Below are 6,923 nucleotides of genomic sequence, written 5' to 3'. Positions count from 1 at the left end.
CGAGGGACAACGACCGTCGAGGTCAAGTACGGGACATACGAAAAGACCCTGCCCATCACGTTAGTCGAGGAACCTTGCCAAGCTTGCTGGGGCTAGACTGGTTCAGGCGTTGGGAATGGGGTGACTGGCGTCCACGGAGCGGATGCAACCTGCAAAACGCCTACTGGAGGAATTCGCAGGCGTATTCGAGGACCGTTTAGGCAAGTACAAGGGACCCCTATCTCCTTCAATTTAGACCCCAAATAGCTCCCATTAGGTTAAAGGCAAGGAGGGTTCCTTTGCACTCAAACCTAAAATCGACAAAGAGTTAGATAAATTAGTCAGCCAGGGATACTAGTGCCAGTTGACCATGCCAAATGGGAGGCGCCAATCGTCACCCTATAAAACCAGGCGGGTCCATAAGAATTTGCGCTGATTACAAGGCTACCTTGAACAAAGCATTGCAAAGAGCGCCTACCCAGTTCCAGTAGTGCAACACTTATTGCACTCACTAGGGCACGGACAAGTTTTCGCCAAATTAGACTTGGCACAAGCGTACCAACAGCTACCCGTAGATGCTAGCACAGCTGAGGCCCAGACCATTGTAACGCACCGGGGTGCCTTTAAGTGCACCGGTTACAGTTCGGGTGAGTGTGGCCCCGGGCTATTCAAAATTTGATGGAGCGGCTCCTACAAGGGTTACCGGAGTCGTACCTATTCGATGATGTGTTGGTATCAGGGAAGATTTAAGAGAACTGGGGAAGCGATTAAGGAAAGTTTTGGCCATTTTTAGGTCGGCAGGATTAAAAGTCAAAGCAAGCAAGTGTCAGATAGGGGTCGAATCTGTTGAATTTTTGGGCTATAGAATAGACAAAAAAGGGATTCACCCACTGAGAGCAAAGTCAAGGCGATAAAGAGAGCCCCAGCACCCAAAAACAAGACAGAACTCCAGGCTTTCCTGGGTCTGGTAAACTTTACGCCGTGTTTTTAAAAGACAAGGCAACCGTTGCTGAACCGCTGCATAAATTGCTTGGAAAAACACTGTTTGGTCGTGGGGAAGTCAGAGAATAGGGCATTTGAGGCAGTAAAAGTTTGCTATCAAGCGATAGCCTGTTAATACAATACAACAACAGACTGCCATTAGTATTGGTTTGTGATCGTCCCCTATGGAGTAGGAGCGGTACTTAGCCACAGACTCCCAAACGGCACTGAAGCCCCTATAGCGTTCTATTCACGAGCGATGTCCCGGCTGAAAGGAATTACAGCCAGCTAGATAGGAGGCTCTCGCAATAGTGTCAGGGTGAAAAAATTTCACGAATCGTTTTGGGCGAGATTTGAAATTATCACTGATCACAGACCGCTATTGGGGTTACTGGCTGGCGACCGCCCAACGCCAGTAGCACTCTCACCTAGACTGACCAGATGGACTATTTTTTGACCGCATACTCCTACAAGCTGCAGCATCGGCCTGGAAAGGAGCTGGGGCATGCGGACGCATTGAGCAGATGCCCATTGCCAGAAATCGAGGACCCCACCCGGGCACACCGTTCTACTAATTGACTCTTTGGACTCTGGGCCAGTCACATCGCAGGAAGTGGCTCGGCCTCCTACCGGGACGTTGTTTTAAGAACTGTAATCAGTTGGGTTCAAGGGATGGCCGCTTCGACCGGTGACGTTTTAAGAATTTGTAAAGAAAAAGGGAATTGTCTGTGCAAGGGGTGCCTGCTCTGGGGGATAGGGTGGTAGTTCCAGAGAAGCTGAGAAAAAGTTCTGGAACTCCTGCATGAGGGTCACCCAGGAATTGTGAGGATGAAGGGTTTGGCTAGGAGCTATGTCTGGTGGCCCCTAATGGACAGGGAAATCAGTGACAGGGTTGGCCGATGCCAAGTATGTCAGGAATCCAGACCACTACCACCACGGCCCCAGTTTTGGAGTGGGAGAAACCCCAAGGCCCTTGGTCCCGCATACACATTGATTTTGCCGCCCTTCCACGGCCAAACATTTCTAATTGTGGTGGATGCATTCTCCAAATGGCTGGAGATCATCCTAATGAAATCCACAACCGGAGCTGTCATCTCAGCACTAAAACACCTTTTCGCCACGCACGGGCTACCGGACACCCTCGTGTCCGATAACGCCCACAGTTCACCGCAGCATTATTTGAAGGGTACCTGGCTGAAGAGGGCATCCGACATGCCCTCTCAGCGCCGTTCCACCCTGCGTCGAGCGGCCTTGCTGAACGCTTTGTCCGGAGTGCGAAGAAGCGCTATCACGAAGCGGCCCGGCGATTGGCAGGCACAAATCGACGCATTCCTAACCGTCCAACACAGGACCCCTGTGTGGCCACCGGCCGCAGCCCAGCCGAGCTATTAATGGGCGGAAGCTACGGTGCCCGCTAGACCGGCTACACCCGAACTACGTACAGGACGGGTTCAAAACAAAACCAGATAGAATCCGAGAGTTAAACATAGGAGACTCGGTGTGGGCACATAATTACAGCGACGGCCCTAACTGGAAGAGGGGGATAGTCATAGACAAAACGGGCCCCAAATCTTATCTAGTGGAACTAGACGATGGCAGAATCTGGAGGCGCCACATAGATCAATTAAGAAACAGATTGAGCGATAAGGCAGAATTAGGCGAGAACAGCCCTGACTATGATTTAATTAACCCCACAGCTGACCGGCGCCAAGAACAAACAGAAAGCGTAAGCAAAGAACCAAACAGAGACTTATCTGAGTCAGGCGAGGTCCAGCGACACCCTCGGGTCCCTCTAGAGGACAGCAGGTCCGAGCCGGCGACTAATCCAGGGCCGGATGGCCGGGAGGAGGAGCTCAGAGGAACGAAAAGTCCCTCCGGCAAGCTCGACTCAACTCCAGAAAGTGAACTGCGCAGGTCCGGGAGAGTCAGGAGACGCCCCACGTACCTGCAGGACTACGTAGAGAAGTAATATGCAAATATTGGCAAAGTGCCTTCTGGGAGGGAAGGAGTGTAATGTATTACTGTAAGTTTTGGCGGGAGTTTTAGGCGGGAAATATCTCGGTTCTGATTGGATGCAGCCTCAGGCTGAAGTGTATATAAGGAGAGGTTTTTCTCCAGAGAGTCGCTGGGTCACACTATATTAAAGAGCTGTTGTCACTAACCTGGTCTCCTGCCTCGTCAATACCCAAACTTAACAGTTAGGATGATTTCTGATAAGAATGACAGATGTTTTAAAAGCAAAATTTAAAAGCAGAATTAATATTTAATACCAATGATATCTACTATAAATAACTACAGTCTGTCTTTCGTGATATTTATATACATTAACTACATTATATATTTTATATGTGGCCCAAGACCAGGACAATTCCTCTTCACTCAGTGTATCCCAGGAAAGCCAAAAGGTTGGACACACCTCATGTAGACGAAGAAATTCTTTTGAAATCATATCTATGGTATTTTTATTTACAAACTTCCTTCAAGAAAGGTGATGGTGTTGCTAATGGCCTTATGGTGTTAAGTTTTTCCTTCTCTCTTCATGGACCCTTTTCTGATAGGCTCTTAGTGATGGCTACCAAGATGTTCTCCTTATATCCCTATCTAGAGACATACAGGTAGTTCTCAACTCATCACAAACTCTCCATTGCTAATCAAGACAGCTGTTATAAGTGAGTTTGGGCCCACTTTATGACCTTTCTTGCCATGGTTGCTAAGTGAATCACTGCAGTTGTTAAGTTAGTAAAATGGTTGTTAAGTGAATCTGGCTTCCCCATTGACTTCGCTTGTCAGAAGGTCCCAAAAGATGATCACATGATCCCAGGACACTACATCCATCATGCTAGTTGCCAAGCCTCTGAATTCTGATCACATGACTATAGGGATGGTGCAATGGTAATAAGTGTGAAAAACAGTCATTTAGTAACATTTTTCAGTGCCACTGTGACTTTGGTCACTAAACAAATGGTTGATAAGTCGACGACTACCTATTAGGGGCCGGATAGCTCAGGCTGGTAAGGCCTGTTATTAAGAACACAAAGCCTGCAATTACTGCAGGTTCAAGCCCGGCCCAAGGTTGACTCAGCCTTCCATCCTTTATAAGGTAGGTAAAATGAGGACCCAGATTGTTGGGGGGGCAATAAGTTGACTTTGTAAAAATATACAAATAGAATGAGACTATTGCCTTATACACTGTAAGCCGCCCTGAGTCTTCGGAGAAGGGCGGGGTATAAATGTAAACAAAAAAATAATAATACAGGTGCTCTAGATATATCTCCAGAAATTAAAACTAAATTTCCTGAAACTATAGGACGGTAACATCGTCAATCATAATCTAACAACAAATATATATATATATATTGTAACTGAAGTTATGCAATCCTTTTTGATAGAGATTTATAAATTATTTTTTATCCAATCTATCAATGTTTGGAACAATGTTCCTGCAACAATTATACAAACTGTTTGTAGAAAATTGACAATCCAAAGCAGCTTTGCCCACAGCAGCCTTAAAAAAAATCTACACTTGGCATTCTTCCATTCTTTAATGTTGATTTAAATAGTTCTGTCCACGAACTGAAAATCAGCAACCTTCATTACAGCCCAATTTGATTTGAAATGAATGAAACTAAAACTAAACTAAAAATTCTTAGGTAGGTATATGATATGAATGTCGCAGGACAATGTTATACAGCTCCTGGCACACTGTGGTTGGGATCAAATTACAAGTCATGTTTTGCTGAATTGTGGCCAGTTTAAAAAAAGAAGCACACGGCTCCATATAGCATGCTAGGCCATATTATGATTTAGAGCAACGTGTTAATTCAGCAATCTAATCAGGTATAAATGGCTAATAGTTACATGACTTTTAAGTCCTCATGTATACATTGAAAAGCATCAAGTCAGAGTGTCACACTGTCAGCTGGTATTCGAGAGTGAATGAATGAGACACCATCAAGTTGGGTCTGATTCTTGATGACAAATGTTCAAAAACTTTAGTAATGATATGTACCGATAACTTTTATAAAAACATTCTAATAATCCCTTTGAGCCCCCCTCCCCCATCCACCTTACCTGTTGTTTTCTTTCTTTCTATTAATTTGTTCAATATGCAAAGGACAAAAAATCCTTTCTAGTTGAGGATAAAAAGCCCACATGGGCAAAATAAAGTCAAGGTGGCAGGTATGTAATCATGCATGTAAAAAAGGGGCGAGTATCAGGGCTGCCTCTGACCAATTCTTAGGAAAGAAAACCCTTGACTCCATAGATCCAGAGAAAAGGAACTTTTAATAAGAAAGAGGTGAATGCAGCAAAAGTCAGGCAAGGTCTGAAGCAAACACATGTGGAAAAAACAAGTTGAAAATAACCACAAAGCCCACCCCCCCAGTAGCCAGTCCAATCATCGGCCAGGAAGATGTTTTGGGAACGTCTCTGGTCCAATCCAGGTGCTCTGCGCTGCCCTCATGCATGCCATTCCCAGGACAGTTGGCCTTGAAGATGTCAAACAACCTAAATTGGCCTCTCTTGAGTCCAAACCTCCCTGTCGATTCTCAGAAATTCCACTCTAGACTTCCTGCACACTTCCCCTCCCAAATGCCCATTACTCCTTCCCTTCCCGTTTCCATGGCAGCTGGCAGCAAGCTTGAAGGAAAGCGTTGATGGCCGGCTGACACTCATGATCATGTGGGCAGATGCCTTGACTTTTTTGCTCCTATCCACCAACGCCTGTTTCTAGCACATCATCTAGTTGCATTGTATACCCAAATTATGCAAATTTCTGTTTTCTGATAGATCAGTTTTCCTTGCAGATTACAAATCCTTAAGGTCTGAAGGTCTCTTTTTGATTTTTCTTGCTGTGGTCCTCATTTATACTTTATCATAGCACAAGTGCTCTAACAATATCAGTTCCCTTTTTGGCACCCTGAGGTTCCTGTCATCTCATTCCCAACGAAGTAATGAAACAGTCTGAAATTATCAGGTGAATTGCTATAAAATATAATGTCTTTACCTTTTTAACATAGGGCATGCATAGTATGCAAACTCCCCAATACATTCTGAGGACATACAGTACTTATTTTTATCTCAATCTTATTTTTATAAGTCAAGGTGCCAAACATAACTAATATTTTTTCCTCTTCCTACTTTTCTACGTAACAACAATCCTATGTGGTTAGTTGGGCTGAGGGAGAATGGCTTTTATATCTAAGGTAGGACTAGATTTCAGTGTTCTGATGCAAACCCTGTTTGAGGTCCTGAAGGACCTCAAGGACAATTAGGGAGAATTGTGAAAGTTCCCTAGGAAATCTTGGGGCTGTTCTATATATGGCCTCAAACCCCGTCCCTCAAAAGTATCCTAGTCCCACTTTCTTGATGTCATCTAGCTATTTAATACTTATGGCTTCAAGAGGTTATCTTCCAGGAAGTGCCCCTCCGGCAGCTTCTCTCTAAGCCTGATTTATGATAAGTAGAAATATGCTTCCTAAAAGGGTAAACATTATTTTTTTTAAACGCAACTTCTTGGCCCTGTAGTGTATAATAGTGTGATTAGAGGTTTCAACCCCCTTTCCCCACTTTTGGAGAAAAATCACTTTAGCAAGAGATTTTTTAAAAAAGCAAACTTTATTTTTTTAAAAAAAAGGTCAAAGAATAAGAAGCCCGATTTGCAATGTTCTTGGTAGGCCAGAAGATGGTAGTAGTTTAATTGGCGAACAAGGAGAGGGTCCCCATTTCAATTTTAGATTTCTGATCACAAAGGGTGAATTAAAACTCACCGCTGCAATTACATAGAAATCCTATTTGCATGGAGAAATGACAATACAATAAGACTGAATTAAATTTTGACCCAGTTTTGGATTAAATTACTTGAGGGATGCCGAAGGAAAGTCCTTTGATGCTTTTCTTCCTGGCCACAGCACTGTTGGGGAGATGACGCCCCCCAGAAGGTCTGCCAATCCAGTTCTACCTGT

This window comes from Ahaetulla prasina, chromosome 13, assembly GCF_028640845.1.
Source record: "Ahaetulla prasina isolate Xishuangbanna chromosome 13, ASM2864084v1, whole genome shotgun sequence".
Taxonomy (NCBI): Eukaryota; Metazoa; Chordata; class Lepidosauria; order Squamata; family Colubridae; genus Ahaetulla; species Ahaetulla prasina.
Note: the sequence above shows the minus strand (reverse complement) of the source record.